General features: G+C 43.5%; 1 long non-coding RNA gene across 1 annotated transcript in view; it reads left to right on the plus strand.

Moving 5' to 3' along the window:
- The first annotated feature begins 2198 nt into the window (after positions 1 to 2198).
- Positions 2199 to 17068, plus strand: part of LOC118771008 — a 30198-nt gene continuing 15328 nt past the window's right edge. The window contains exons 1-2 of the long non-coding RNA XR_005004592.1: positions 2199 to 2325; positions 12441 to 12556. This is a non-coding gene — a long non-coding RNA (uncharacterized LOC118771008). The remainder of the gene's footprint in view (positions 2326 to 12440; positions 12557 to 17068) is intronic.

Raw genomic sequence — 17068 nt, forward strand, 5'->3', positions numbered from 1 at the left:
CTGCATAATAATTCACACATGACGACGCTGAATATTCGCATATGGCCAACTTTGCGGTGCTTTGCCTGAAATGAAAACATTGTTTTTATGTGTGCGTGTGATTTTCTTTGGAGCATAGAGTGAAGACTGAAAATTCCCTGTTACTTGAATTGTTACTTAATTCCCTGCGTTGAACTGGTATATGACAATTCCTCTGTCTGCTTGCACAACACACAGTGACGGTAGGGTTATTTCATTCTGCTGTAGATCATGAAAAGCATTGAAATGTGTGTCGAGGTGTGTTTTTGCTAATCCACTGGCTTTTGAAGGTAATTTGAACTGTCAACGCACCTACCTAAATTTAAAACAGCGCCATGTTTTCAATATATCCCTGTGATTTGGTTATCTTTGTTTATCCAGTGTAGAAACACAGAAGCAATATGCAGAATGCCTCTGGCATTGCGGCACTGATGGCCACAGAGAGTGAAAATGTTACTATATACATAGCAATCAATAGTCCTGTCTCCACTAGCTGAGTATGCCCTAGCAGGGGGCATATAGATTCAACTAGGACTATAGGAGTTCTTTCACACCCTGATGCTAATTCCATATTTTTAAAGGACACAAATCCCAAACTGAGTATTTCATTTCCTGCGTGGTCTTATTATTGCTGGTGATTTGCCGGTGGGAAAGAGAGCCAACCAAAGCTTACGCCACATATCCCCACCAGAGTGCTCTTTGCAGCGAGGCTCTATAGTAGCAGACCAAGTGTCACATGACATCAAAGTGCACCCAGGGCGTTTCTCTGTAGTGTGCCTTTCTATTCTAATTTAATGTCTGTACTGCGTGCCCCTAGAGGCCAAACTTATTTTCTAAGTGCGCTGAAGCAATTTAAGTTTTAAAGATTTCACCCCAGAGAAAGTATTTAGTCGGACACCCAAACATATTCCTCGTGTTTTAATGTTTCTGGAAAAGAAACTTTTGAGACTTGCGTCATTGCACTTTAACCACAGATATTCCATATCTTTAGCAGGGCACTATAAAGAGTTATACAACTGTTTTCCGTGCTATAAAAGCTCCTATGCTTGTTGTATGAGATAATTAATTCCAGGGAAAATTTGGGTTGGAGTATCAGACATTTCTATGTCAGCCTCACGAGGGCAGTTTACTTGGTACGTGCTCAGTACGGCCAACTAAGTGCTTTCTACGGGGTTCATTTTCAAATTCTTAGTCTGTTTCCCAGAAAACCTAAGTTTTATGTCACCTCTGATTGGATATGCCGTTTAATGGTAGTTGTGAGGTAGAAGCCCTGGTGATCTCTGAGTGCAGCCAGTGGGTGCCTGTGAGCACCTGGGTGACTTTCTCTCGGTGGTGAGGCGCCTGTGTTTGACCACAGTGTTGACATTGTACAATAGCTGGGTGAGTACCAGCCTAGCCCCATCAATTAAAGTGCCACCTGCCAACATCAAACAGTGTTGTGGAGAGGGAAATGGCAAGCATCTCGCGCTGACTGCAGTCTTTGCCCGAGCATTAGGATTCCAGTATGTTCCTCTGCTTGTTGCTGATAAGCACAGCGCAAAACAAATCACTCGTCCCTGCCTGCTCAAATAAGAAGCCAATGGGTGGAGTTGGCTCCCAAAGTGGAAAGTTTTGTGCTTTACCGTACTTTATTATTCCTTTATTACATTTTAACACTTAGTCATTTTAGCTGTCGCTCTTAACCAGAGCAACTTACCCTAACATTCTAGTGTGCGCTTTTGAGAACAGAGAGGAATCTCAAGCGTTACAATCCGATAGTAGGAGTCATTACATGCTATTCAAGATGGAGCGCCATAGTAGTATTTTATGATTTACATATTATTCCTTTTTCATTTTCTTCATCTGCATTCAAAACAAAATGTTTTAAAAAAAACATGTAGGCTGGTTCTGTGATGAAATATAGCCCAGAGGAATGTGTGTGGTTTGGCTTTCTGAGTTTAATTTGGCCTTGGTAGGGCCACTGATTGGTGTGGGCTTGGTTCATCCAGCTTAACACTCTCCCTGAGTTTCAGGTTCAAATACTTAATGATTGTCACAGAAATGTTCAACTCGATTTCAAGCACCATTTAGATGTCATGTATATGTGTAAATGTCGAACGTCAGTCATAGATGTTAAATTTCAGTTGCACTTCTGAATAACATCTGTGTGTGTTTGTGTTTTGTGTGTTTTGACAGAGGAAGGACTCAATCACGAGTGCAAGCTCTGCAGCCAGACCTTCGACTCCCCGGCCAAACTTCAGTGTCACCTGATCGAGCACAGCTTCGAGGGCATGGGTGGCACCTTCAAGTGCCCTGTGTGCTTCACAGGTGAGTGTGACCGAGTGGCCATGTGGCAGCTGTGTGTGGCCTAGATTCCCTCTCACTGCTGTGGACATTGTTCCTTCTGTCGAGTGACAGATTTAAGCAGGTCATTAAAAAAAAATCAGTATTACTACAAAAAACACACACATAGCATCCTTATTTATTGTCAGCAGGCATATTACAGATAGACTGACTATGGACCTCTCTCTTTGCCAGTAGATTGAGGTGACTGCTGCTTTTTTTTCTTTTTCCATGAACAGAGGTCTTTGCATAACACAATGTTCTTGTTCCGGTCCACATGTGGAAAGAGAAGTGGAGATAATGACATTGAATAGTGGTGTTGGAAGTGTTCAGAAGCTGGTGATGTGGTTTATGTATGTAAAAACAGACAAGAGAGGCAGAAAGGGAATCTCTTCAAGAGCTTCAATCCACCTTAAATTTTCAAGACTGGCCTGAATTCGGTTCTACAACAATGCACTTCGTTCTTCCCTTTAAACGATAAATTTAAAGGAGTGTCACTTGTGTCATAGCATGCACAAATTTTTACGTAATTTCAAGCATTACTAAGCTCAGTCCACTAAGCGTTGATTAAAAAAAAAAAACAGAAATTGCCTAAATGTGTTATTCAATGTTAAGAGCAATCCCCTGTGTAATAGGTTTTAATCCAGGCCATTGTTTGAGTTGTAATTAAAACATATTAGGGATTCCATTCTAAGCCAGATGTCTCAGTTCACTGGTATTAGAAAGGGATTTTGTAAAGGGTGCACCTAAGTAAAAGCAGGGAAGCTGTCTATGGTAGACATGTGATTATGTGTTTGTCAGAGAAAGTTTTCAGATTTGAGTTGGGGCGGCACTGTAGCATAGTGGTAAGAAGCAGGATTCTTAACCGAATGGTTGCTGGTTCGATTCCCCGCTGGGAACTGCTGTTGTACCCTTGGGGAAAGATGTAAAAAAAAAATTAACCTGTGTAAGTTGCTCTGGATAAGAGTATCTGCTTAATGTAATGTAATATAATGAGCTCTGCTGCAAACTAGGTTCTTCTGAACTTCAAGATTAGAACATGGAAGTTACCACCTGAGCATCCTGGGTCTGAATATTAGAAAAGATGCTAACATTTTACAGTTTAGGAAGGTACTTTGCCTCAGACAGTTAAATCCTAAAATATTCATGGCATAATAGAATGTCTGATAGAATATGTAAGTTTGTAAGTTTTGCCATTCATCCTTGATAAGGCCCTCTGCTAAGCAGATGAATCAGGTAAAATGTGCTGTCTGAAGTGGTAAATGATTTTCACGCTGGATGGGAAGGGATCAGGCTCTGTGGTCAACTTGGAGCAAGAGCTTTCTGCTGCGTGGGGGATTTTTAAATTGCCTCCGAATCAGAAACAAATGAATGTAATCAGCAGCGAAGACGTGCTAATTGTCGAAGTCAGTTCAGGTAATGCCTTTGCCCACTGCTCACCACGATGGATGGTTCGGGGGTGGAGGGAGGGAGTGGTCCCGCGAGGGTGGGTCTCTTCTTCCCGGGGCAGTGGGGCTAATTACCTGTGTAATGGAATCCATAGAGTCGGACTCAAAAGGGTCTAAATCAGGAGCCCATGAGCAGACGATGACTCAAGACTGTGCAAGGCGTGATTTTTTTTAGGGTTGCGGGTTCAAGTCCAAATGAAGTGTACCCAGGGTGTGTCCAAGATACATAACTGTTGGCCAATGGGAAATAAAAGCACAGGGAATGCCCAATGAGTAGTTGATGAGTTTCATCATTTGAATATTCAAGCGTGAAATTGTAAAATGTTTGCTCGGATCAGCATTCAGATGCTCGTCCGTTCACGGAACCATCCAGAGTTTCCTTTTTTTTGCTCTCTGTCTAATCAATACCCATAAAGGAGATCCTGCAAACACTGCACAACTGAACACATGATTCGTCAATGTGATTTATTCCTCTGCCTCAGAGTGTGAGCGGATGCAGATCTCTGTAGTGAGCCATTATTTACACACAAAGGTTAAACAGCCACAATCCCATGCTGGGGGGGGAAAAAAAGGCAGGGATTCAGTTATTCAGATATACTCATCCGTACAGTAGGCTATTTGAATGTGAACCGATTTGACATGCATCCCTAATTAGTTTGAGACAAATCTTTATTGCTGTTTGCTAGAATAGCATTCCTCCCCAATAATAGGAGTAGCTGCGACATTGAGGGATCCGGGTGCTCCGATTCCATTACCTCCGGCCGGTTACCTTAGACGGGCACACAAAAGAGTCCGAGGGATGCAGTCTGGACAGGCATCCCCAGAGGGGGGCTCCAGGGTTCAGACGTTTGGGGGGAGGGGGGCTGGGTTAGAATCCCTGAGGAGGGGGGGAGAGGGACGAACAGAAAGGACAATGAACCACGTGATTGAGGTCCCTCTTCCCCACGGAGCCGGCGAACAGAGCCACCCATTCAGAAAGCCGTCCAGGGCACCACCATGACAGGACGAGTGACAAAGGACGGTACAGCCCGTAATAATGAGGCAGGAAAAGGAGGCGTCCCCAAACGGCAGAGGTGAGGTCCTTCTGGTGGCAGAGACATGGTCCCACCTGCTGGAAGAAGCCAGGGATCATAAGGGACAGCTATGGAACAATGACTATTTTATTCCCAGAGAATAAATGAGCCATTAAATTCACATCAGACTTAGGGAAAGTCAGTATCTCTTTAGCCACTCTACACTGAGAGTTTAATATATGTGCCTGAATTTCACTATTGCAACTGAAAATTGTCACTACGGGTTTGTGGTGCGGTCGTGGTGGTGTAGTGGTTATGGCCTATGCCATGTACCCAGGCATCCATGCATGTTTTAACCAAATCCGAAGCCTGATGTTGCACATCATCCCAAGCTCCAAAGTAAAATCTAGCCTCATTAATGTCTTAGAGAGTGTGGGAGATTCAAGTTACCTTGGATGAGACCTCCTGTTATAAAGAAGCATGCAGTAAATTCACTGCGCCGGTCGTGTCAGACTCCCATACCTGTGCACCGCGTGTCTTTCCCGGCTGTTGCAGCGTGCTCTGACTCTGAAGTCAGGAGGAGTATCAGAGACCTGCAGACTTCCTGTCCTCAGTGACTTCACATTTCTGGCTTTATTTTTTCTGGGGTCGTCGGACAAGTGCACCATTGCGTACCATAAACCATAAATCCAAACTTCATCACGCTCTCTCTCTCTCTCTCTCTCTCTTTCTCTCTCTCTCTCTCTCTCTCTCTCTCTCTCTCTCTCTCTCTCTCTCTCTCTCTCTCTCGTCCTCTCTTACTGGATTCATTTCAGTTGAATGGTGCTCTATTGGCAGGACAAACAAATGCTGTGTTGCCAAAGCAATAATGTGTACCATTAAGTAAACAATACCACTATACTGTAGCTTAACATAATTGTGATTGGCCCCGGTGCAAATATTTTTTCTTGGGGCCCCCCCTCGCCCCAAACACAAGCGCAGGCTTGTGTACACACACGCACGGACACACAAATAATACATAAAAATAGGCTATGACTCAAAACCGTAAGTGTTATACACAAGGTGGGAAGGTGGTATATATAGCTATCACAATTACAAGTAATTGTAGTGATATCGTTGAATGGTTACTTTGAAGACTGCATGAAATGGTCAATGCGTGACAGGGCCCACCTACAATAGTAAAGCAGCAAAAATCGCCTTCCTACATGGGCCCCTGACAGCTTCTGGGCCCCAGTGCACTGCACCGGTTGCACCGTCGATATTTACGCCAGTGCCGCTATACAAAGTCAAAGAAAACATATAAATATACAAGTTCAATTGATAAATAAGAAACAATAATTCACATATTACACGGAACAGTAAACTATGAATGAATTTCTTATATCATGCAAGTATACATTACAAAAGTCAATATTGCTGCAGTTCAGAGTATTGCTTTCTTACACATACACACTCTCACATACTGTTGATCTTGCGTTTATAGCTCCACCACACACACACATTTTCTCTTACAATCATGTTCTCTCTCTCTCACTCACTGCCTCTCCCTCTCTCCTGCTAAACAGGAGCTCCCGTTCAGAGGTTCATCATTGCTTACTACAGAGGAGAGCACGCTGCATTCAGAAGGTCATCAGTACTTACTCCAGAGGAAAATGTGCTGTGTTTTTGCCATTTTGAGGTTGTTTTTTTTTTTTTTTTTTTTGTGGAGGATGATTTGACGGCCAGGTCTCCACCTCTCAGTGGTGAGCGAGGGCGCCCCCCGCAGGATAGCAGCGGCGGTGCGGGTGCCGAGGAGGGGCGGGGCGGAAATGAAAGGCATGGTGGGGAGGGGGGGGTCCTCCGGGGCGAGGATGATTGCTTATCTGGCCCCGGGAGCACCGTGCTGTCCTGTGCTTCTGAGCAGGAGGGGCAGTGTGACCCAGTTGTCCTCACCTGACCCTCCCCCCCCCCACTGCGGGACCAGGTCTGAGGGCTGCTGCCTGCCTGATTAAAAAACCAGCAAAGTTTTCTAACAGGAGCTGACAAGTTACTTTCCAGCTGAAAGTTGTAGGTTCTCTCTATGGCTCTATAGGTACATGTTGGATGTTTGTGCACCACATTTATCTTATAAAAGATTACATTTAGTATAATATCATATATAAATATCAAAACCGATTAAATAACCTATAAATATTTGAACTGATTGATATAATACAGGATTCTTGGTGTCTGTTCCTGTTGCATCATATTGTGGCAATTATGGAAGATGGCTGACAGTATGAAGAAGTAGGAAGTATTCTTGAAAAAGAATAAGGTGTACAAGGTTTTTCATAAACCTGTGGTGGCTGAGGTTCTCAGACCAAACATGCAACACTTTATTCAAGTGATCCCAAGACTGTGTGTCGTCATCTATGATTGTTTTCCATTAGCCACTGACATGAGAGCCCATTGACTCGTGGAGGAGAAGAGTAGGGCTTGTGGTGGCAGTGTGGAGTAGTGATAAGTGAGGTGGGATTGTGACAGAAGGTTGTTGGTTCGGATTCCATTTGGGAGACTGCTGTTATGCTCTTCAAGCATGGTGCGCAACATAAATTTCTGCATTTAAAATATCCTAATGCAAAAATGGTTTAATGCGACAGCTGTATTAGTCACCCTGGATAATGTATGATCTAAGCAGGTAAGTAATGTTTGTAAATAAGAATTTTTCAGTGTTGGGAAGTGGGGGGGAAGGAGTGGGTGTCTGGAGAGAGTGGAGAGGAGGAGAGGGATCAGGGGAGAGAGGAGAAGCCCAGAAGCTTGGAAGCCCCTGGAAGATGACAGAGACAGCGCCTCCCTCAGGGAGGACTTGCCAGGTGTCAGAAGTGGGGGAGCCTGCAGCTAGAACAGTCCCACCCCCCCCCCCCCCCTACATACCCCTCCACACCCCCTAGCTGGAGCTGCGGAAAGTTGTGATTGGGAATACGATGGCGGGGGCAAACAAACGGGAAAGGTGTGAGCCCGAGATGAAAGCCGCGTGGGTTTTTTAGCTGTGACACTGAATAGAAACATTATGCCACAGAGCTGTCACGCCACTCCTCTTCACAGCGTTCGGCCTGAACCCCCACCCCCTCCCCCCCTAAAAAAAATCCACATGTCAGGTTCATACCGTTTAAACCAAGGCTGTGTCCCCGTTTCACTCCAGCCGTTTCACCCGCCTGTCCATAAGAAGCCAGAACAAACAGCATTAAACAGCCGTGACCTTAAAACGAAGTCGAAATGGGTTGCCGTTATTGTAAGGAAACGCATGATTCATCTGACACCGTATTTACTGATGCTGGCGCCGTGTGAATGCAGCTTGTTCAGTGTATAATTTGGCAGGTAGCATTCTGTGGCAGCCTGTGTTTTTTTTTTTCCCCCAGTGAAACTGGAGGGAAACATGAACTGTAAAGTAATAAAGCTAAACTTTTTTTGTTTTTTTTTTTTTCTTTGCAAACAGCGTAATATCACTTCTGTTTCTTCCAGAAGACGAACCGCCGCGACAGGAAAAAAAATAATAAAATAAATAAATAAATAAATAATTTTTTTTTTTTTAAAAAAAGCTGTGGCCTGGAGAGAGGGCTTGTGATTGGTGGCCCCTGAGATCTAATCAGAGGCTTAATCCAAGCGCCGTCCTCCCACAGCGCGCCGGCTCTGGCCCTTTGACCACCCCCCCCCCAACCCCCCCTCCTCTCTCCACCGTCATGCAGAGCGCCGCGGAAAGTTGTGTTGTCTCTCTCAACGTGAACTTTTCTTCAGGGGCCAGCGCCTTGCCGTGCCTCCGCTCTCCTTTCTCTCCTCTCCCTCCGTCCCCCCCGAACTGAGGGGGGTGCCGATGGCCCCCTTCAAAATGGCCGCTCGGAAGGTTACAAAAGAGAAACCCGTTGATCTGTTATCGCGCCTCTACGTGACCTTTTGAGTGGGCCCCCCCCCCAACATTCAACATTCATCATTCATTTAGCTCAATCAAACTGGTTAGAAGCTCAGATATTAATGCAGATGCTGAACAATAACTGCGTTTTAATCCGGCAGGCTTAAGAAAATGATTTAGGGAAATGGGCGAAGATTAGTGGACTATTACTCATTGATTGTAGAGTTCAGCCACACTCAACAACTGTCTCAAGTAAACACATTGGTTTTGACAATTGATTTTTTTTTTCAGTAGTTTAATCCCTTATTGTGTTTTTTAATTTTTTTGAGAACATACTGTTTAGGACATTTCATTTGCAAAACAAAACATATTTTCTAGGTATTTCCAGAGTGTTCTGTGAATTGTCTTAACTATGTAGGGTGCTAGGCCAGTATATTAAAGTCATCAATATTTCTGTTAAAATAGTTTAGACATTAGACAGCTTAGACATTTCTTGCACTTCCTCTGATAATGGCAATAGATGAGAGCTCAACAATGAAGTAGTGACCACTGGTTAACAAAACCATTCTTAGAGGTTTATTTTAATCTATTTACTGTGTTTCATTGAAAGAAGCTGAGGATTTTGTTTTGAATTGTGCATAATAGTGGTGTCTATTACAGTATTTAGCAGATATCTTCATCTAAGCCATTAACCCATTATAACACTGTTGTCCCACATGACTGTCAAAACCTGCAATATTCTGACAGAGACAATTTAGCATAACACCATACCACTCAGCCTATATCCCAAATGATAAACCCCCATCTTCTCCAGAAAATTGCCATTTAACTTTAAATGTATATCATAGGAGTCGGCTAATTAAACGGGAAGGGTTAATTGTGCTATTGCTATGTGGTTGATAGTAGAAGTAGCTATTGGTTTTTTGGTTTCTGGTGTGCATCTTCCTGCATCCAGGTGTATGACTCTCATCAATGATGACAGTAATGGACTAACACAGTGTAGTTCAATTGCTTGACTGCTATCTCTTCTCTTTGGTGCGGTGGCCGGCATCTGGTGGCTGGTAGCAACAGCATATTTGGAAAGTGAGCCTCACCCACACAGTTATTACAGCAGCTGGTAAGGTTACTAGGACGTGGATCGTTGTCAGGCTGGCGTTCGGCGTGCGGGTGTCTCGCTGCCACGGACACAGCCTGTTTGTTGGAGCGGTCCTTGCTTGACCTTAGCTCCAGCTGAAGGGTGCAGGGCTGGCGCGGGTAGCGTGACCTCTCCGCCTCTCCCCGCAGCGGCGGGAGCGGGCTCTCCCCTCCCGCGCCTCTCTCGGCACCGCCAGAACGTCGCCGGATTTGGAGTCCATCCAGAGGATGGGGTCGGGGGAGGGGATCGTCAAAGATAGTGCTGTAGTTGTTACGTTGTGGATCTGCTTAATTGCGTTCATGGTTTTGCTTCATCCTTAGAGTGAATTCTCACATCTGTTATTAAAGATCCTATCTTTTTTTTTTTCTTTTCCTGTGTGTATAAATAATAATAAAAGATATGTGTATATATATATATATATATATATATATATATATATATATTTATATATATATATATATATATATAATATATGTATATGTGTGTGTGTGTGTGTGTGTGTGTATATAATATTGTATCAGTTTATTTATGTACCAGGCATGGTTCCCCCTCTATGTCTTCTGCGACTGTAAGCGAGTGTAAGGAGACTGCGATTATAAGGAGAAATGAGCTTGCCACCGCTTTTTATCTACAGGATAGTTGTGCGTTTGTTCATTTCTCTGTTCGTTTTCCGCACGGCACACTGTCCGCCTCATCAGTAGCGGCGTAGGTGTCCGAGCCGTACTCCACCAGAGCACGATCTGTCTCCATGTGTCACGTAGATTAATACTGCAGACACGGAGCCATTTTCTTTCGCCGGTCACAGCGGATGGGGCGTCCATCTGAAGTCTTTTCCTGCCAGCCCTAACTCTGCCTCTGGCACATACGCTTTAATTATTCATAACATGTCTCCCAGGTAAAGCCTCACGGTCTGAGGCCCTTGTTTTGTATTCATTAAAATTGGAACATGTTTACATTATTGGAGCCTCTCGCATAGGGGCTGAGTAAAACCCTTTGACCTGGAGGCACCCAAAGAGAGCCTACTTCTGGTGCCTTTTATCCAATATAGCACAGCCCCACTGCAAGCTGGGGAGGGGGGCGCGAAGTTTTTTGAGTAATAAGAAATTCAAATGAGGCCGTAAATACTAACTTTACCAGACTAGCAGTGCTGCTGGGAGACTGGCTGCTTCAGACAGTGGTTCTTACAGCATATGGGCTTATGTGGTGTAGGATAACAAACAGCATGTCTGAAATGCTCCTTGGAGAGCATGCACGCATTTTCTCAGTTTACCAGCGTGGACTTTTGCTTAATTAAAGCGGATAGATATGTATTTGCTGGCGGTTAAAGTATCTGCTTCACAGGCACTGTGCTCTGGGCTTGTGTAATTAAATGACATGTCAGTATTGATATTTATACTGTAAATATTTGCGATGCAGACAGATGGTGGCAGGGTGATTTATACGTGATATGTGTGATGGTTGATTCCGTTGATTTCTGTCATTTCCTAATAACATTGGGGCAGCGGTGTTAACGCTGTAGCATTGAGTTTTATGTTTTTTTAAATCAGCCTACAATTTGTTCATTTTTATCTCATAATCTCTCTCTGTACAAAGTAAAAATGGTATAAATAGAGCTTTTTCACATCAGTAATACAAACATATCCCCATTAACTCTACTCTAGGAATGGTATTGAATGGTCTGTATTTGATAAAACATTTGTACCTGTCTGAAATGTTATAAATGTTTACCCTGATCATGAATGGCCATTGGTGCCCATGCATGTAAACCTACAGCTGTTCATAATTTTGATGGGTGCACGGGATATGCATCCTTTAAAGTTATAAGAATCTCATATATCAACTAAATAATTCGCTTTAGATTAGTTTATATTTAACTTTGAGAAATTATTTGTTACATGTCTGTGTTCATGCTTGCATGTGTATGTGCTTGTATATACATGAGTACATGTGTGAGCATTAATGTTTCAATACACAGAGTGCATTGGCATTTCTGACAGCCTCAAATACACTTGTACATACACATACACTTACATTTACGCACTCACACACACAAATGCACACGCACACACACACACGTGCACACACACACACACACACACACACACACACACACACACACGCAGGCATGTGTGTAGACATCCTGTTCTCTCTGCCCTGGATTCAGTTTGAAGTCAGTCCATACATCCATATATTTTTCATTTTTGTTTGCGTCAGACTCATCCAACATTGAAAAGTAAGGTTTGCTTTACCACATGGTGGATACTGTTCTGCTCTTTTGGCCTGTGTTCTCTGACAGATTTCAGGATTCCTATATCACCTATGTCCACCCTTCTCAGTGATGGTCAGGTTGCTAACGATGGCATATAAGCGCATGTTAAAACAAGCTCTGCCTGTATTGCATAGCACAAAACAGCTATCATGTGGCTGCTGTGTGTTGGCACTGATGGTGATGCGCAATTCTGAATGAACGTGAGGAGGAAATGAGAAGCATAGTGTGGTTTGTTTTCTTTTTAAATCTGTGTTATTATCACACCAGAAATGGAATTGTTCGGCCGCAGCGGGAAAATGCAGCGTGTTATCTCTCCCGTATGAGTCTCTGAAATAAACCTCGGTCTTCCTCGCTCTCTCTTCTGCTCCAGTTTTTGTTCAGGCCAGCAAGCTCCAGCAGCACATCTTCTCCGCCCACGGCCAGGAGGACAAGATCTACGACTGCACCCAGTGTCCGCAGAAGTTCTTCTTCCAGACCGAGCTACAGGTGCGTAACCAGGCGAGAGCGCAGGCGTGGCAGTCGTCAACAATGTCAACATGTGATAGTAACAGTGTGTACAAAATATGAGAAATGTGTTTACTAAATGTCACTAGATAATATATAATAGATAATAGATACAATGTATGAAAACCACATAAGCTTAATTGTGCATTCAGTGCTGTTTCCAGCACAAGCAATGTTATGTAGTTCTGTTCCTAAATAGAGTATTTTTCATAAAGAAGGCTAGGTAAACATTATTAATTCAGAGATTCATAAGATATGATGAATGTATTTTTGAGTATGTAAGTGTAGTTATACGGTTTAAAATACGGTTTAAATAAGGGGCATTGTGACTCCCTATGTGTCATGGAGAACAGCCAAGACACAGGTCCGAATCGTAGCCGTTCGAGCACGTGTTTATTTAAAGAGAGAAACAGTGCTCACGCTGAAAGGATAAAATACATCTTCAGCTCCGCCTCATGGGTTCATTGAGTGAAAACAACAAACCAAAACAAGACAGACAACACAACAAACCAAAACAAAGGCCTCCAATGGGGGAAAAAATGTTAGGGAGGGGAAAATCTGTGTAGACATTTCAGACATTTCTGTTACTTTGCGGCTTTCACTGCTTTTCACCCTCTCTGTCGTTGTATCTCCCCAGATATATTTTCTTGCAAATCAGAATTTCGTGTTGTAAAACAATTAGTGGCCGCATGCCGATAAATGCCACATATGCGTCATAAGCCATGGAGGTTGCCCCCTATTAAAAGTGCACATTTTTGACATTTATTTTTTTTTATTTCTGCATTTATTTGGACAAATATTTTGCCATTTCTTTGTTAGGGAAATAACATGGAATGCAGTATATGTGCGCAGAACGCAACACAGGTGCCTCAAATAAAGCCAAAAGGTAATTAATGCAAGTTCACCAGTGGTCTTCAGTTGTAGCTCACTTGCACATGCTAATTTAGCACAGCCTGCCTTTGTCTGCACTGAAGATGACAGTGACAGTATTGTATGGGAATACTTCCTGCTCTATAAAGGAAGTCGTGCAGAGTTCCTCTGAATGAGGAAGTAAGGTCTGATGTAATCACGTGTAAGCAACAGAACAATGGCCATGGTATCAGAGGCGCAGTACTTGTGAAAGGCGCCCGCTCTTTGGTCCAGTTCCAGGGGCATCCTTTGTGATTTTTTGGTAGCAGCTTGGCATTGGAAACAATGGGGTACAGCTCATTCAAATGCTAACGCTCCTCTGTGAGATTACACGTACTGTACCCAACAACAAGTGAGCTGTGCACGATGATGACAGATTCCGTGCTTGAAATGATGGCAGAAAGTTTGCATCTTGCCGAATGTGCGATACGGTTCTGAACGCAATGCCGTTCCACTGCAACATGACCTACGACCCTTTGACTCACTCAGCGCCCCCCCCCATCCCCCCCCCCCCCGTTCTTCATGCTTCTCTGTGTCGAAAACTTGGCACCAACCGTGTGATACTAGTCTGAAAATACCGTCAAACAGGCTTCTCAGGGGGACACCGCCTCCTTCAAATTATTCATAAGTCCAGACAGCAAAATGAGATACCGGTGAAGGGCCATCTTGCATTTCGCCGCCCGAGAACCTCAACGGCACCCCCAGATTAACAGCATTAATCATTTGCATCCAGCGAGACAGTAGAAAGCAGCAGCCTTCTCTAATTATGTGAATTTCAAATCACAATTCAGACCAGTGACATTGAAATATCGGGCGCCAGAAGCAAGGTTAACGCTACCTATATCAACAGGACTGTTTGTTAGTCAACAGCCAGGAGTGAGAGGACAGGTGTTGTATATATGGCTATATTATACATATAGCCATACAGTACCAGTCAAAAGTTTGGATACACCTGATTAAGGTAATGGGAAACATGCATTCAAAGACATTTTAATCAAAAGACTTACGCTTAAATGTTTGAAATTTGTTTCTTAGAGAAATATAAATTGTAAACTTGATACCTGTGTATAAACTACTGTCCAAAAAATTTGATTTAAAAAAATATATTTTTGGCTACTTTGAAAAATCTAAAATATAAGATAAGTTTTGAATTGTTTAAAATGTTTTTTTGTCATGACTTTTTGTCAAATCCATGTGTAATTTCATAGTTTTGATGTCTTTACTATTATTGTAATATGTGGAAAACAGTGAAAATAAAAAAAGAAATGTGTGTCCAAGCTTGTGACTGGTACCGTATGTACAATAGCAATGCAGAGTCATTGTACATATGGTTAATAGTCTGCTTTTCTGCTTTACTGTAGTCGTGTGTGTGGACTTAAAAGCCTAATTCTCTGCTGAATTACCACATCTTTGCATATCCATGTGATTGTTTCATTATGTTATTTTTTGTTCCATTTCATCCTGAAACACCAAATTGTAACGGTGTAGTTATTGGTGTGTTTTAAGTCTCAGTGCTGTTGCTAATACCAGTATCCAGTAATCTTTAAAAACATCCTGAGGTTGTTTCTATACTTCATTTTTTTTTTTTTGTAAGATGGACTTTTTCTTGCCAGAGATGATCTCCACGTCCCTTAGGTCCTGTTTTATCCATGCCTATATTTATTTTACAGTTTTTTGAAGAGGCCGAGACAGGAGAAAGCATGAAAGATCAATGACCTTTTTCTCAACAGGCGGTACTGGAAGAAGGGCAGGCTTGTGCTGGAGGGAAAATAATCATTATATTCAACCTGTGTATTGTTTCCAGCCTGTCTTGCGTGGGCACACACACACACACACACACACACACACACACACACACACATTCACATATACACACACACCTAAGCTGCTGCATCACCTGCAGGGTTTGATTTCTACCCTTGTTTGCAGTGCTGGCACCCTATCGGTAATCCCACCCAAGATACAATAATGAGGCATTCCCAATAAAGCCAGATATTTATTATTTTTTTCCTAATAGAGGCATGCGGCTTGCAGAGGTGGTTAGCGGTTATCTGGGGTATGGTTTTAGCAATGATGGATCCCAAAGATGCTATGCCACTTTGAGTTTCCATGTTAATTTCCTACTTACTCCATAATTCATGGTAGAGTGTCATATTTTATAAAGAAACAAACAAACAAACATGTGAGGCCAGATACAGTATGTCAGGACATTACTCAATTAGCAGGGGCTGAGGATATGTGAAACACAGCTGTCTCCTTTAGGAAGAGAGTCCAGTCCTCTCCTAGAAGAGGAATCCTTGGAGTTGGACACACTGTGCCCGGTTCTGCAGTCTCCTTGTCTTTGTTATTATTTTGTTTTTGATTTTATTCTTTCGTCTGGGAGGTGGGAGATCAGTGTCAGGCGGCCAGGTGAGGGGATAGGAGGGGTGATATTTTATTGATTTTTCCGCTGAGATTCTGAATTTGGAGAAGCAGACAGAGCCTGTGGCAACTACACTCTCTCCTTCTGAACTCTGCCCAGCGAGGTGCCCGCAAAGCCAGCCAGCTTGGGTGAAACAGACACCAGGAGGTCTTCCACCTAATCAGCCCCCCAGGGACCATCCTCCCCATCCCTCCTCTGCCCCTGTCTGCCCCCCCCCCACACCTCTCTGTCCCCCCTCCCCGCCTGATTGAATGACTCCTGGACCCCCACCCTCCCCAGGTGTCAGTCAGCGTGGGTTCAGTGTAGAGCATTCTCTCACACTCCTCGCCATCTCTCCTGAGGAACCCGCTGTTCTGAGAGATGGATGGAGTGCATGATATTTTATTAGAAGCTGTCAGAAGAGTGCAGTAAATGTTTCAGCAACTGGGGCTGAATCTATCCTAACCTGTCTCCAGGTTGTCTCGTTCTTGCTTTGACCTCTCCAAGCTGGAGGAAGAGTGAAATAGCCTTTCTTCTAATCCCAAACATTATTGACTTCCCTCTACCTTTTCCAACTTTTTTTTTACTTGTCGGCTGTCTTGGTTTGGCACAGACAAATCAGAAACATCACTGCTTAAATATTTATAGCAACAGGCTGTAAATTTTGATTTTTTTGGGGGGGGGGGGTGGGGGGGTTCTGGCCCTTAGCTGATCAATCTGTTAATGCAATATAATGCCAAGTTGCACTTGAGTAATTCACATAGTGTGTATGTGTGTGTGTATGTGTATTTTTGTGAGTGTGTGTGCATGTGTGCGTGGGTGTGTGTGTGTGTGTATGTGTATTTTTGTGAGTGTGTGTATATGTGTGTGTGTGTGTGTGTGCGTGTGTGCGTGTGCGTGTGCGTGTGTGTGTGTGTGTGTGTGTGTGTGTATTTTTGTGAGTGTGTGTATATGTGTGTGCGTGCGTGCGTGTGTGTGTGTGTGTGTGTGTGTGTGTGTGTGTGTGTGTGTGTGCGTGCGCGTGTGTGTGTGTGTGTGTGTGTGTATGTGTGAGTGCATCAGCGTATCTCTGATAAGGGGATTGGAGGTACAAGCAGAGGGATGGAACATTTGAGTACTCTGATACCAGTCTGATAAAGTATTGAGAGTCAGTGGCAAAAGTTAGTATGTTTTTGAGACCGGAG

Source organism: Megalops cyprinoides, chromosome 24 (assembly GCF_013368585.1).
Source record: "Megalops cyprinoides isolate fMegCyp1 chromosome 24, fMegCyp1.pri, whole genome shotgun sequence".
Taxonomy (NCBI): domain Eukaryota; kingdom Metazoa; phylum Chordata; class Actinopteri; order Elopiformes; family Megalopidae; genus Megalops; species Megalops cyprinoides.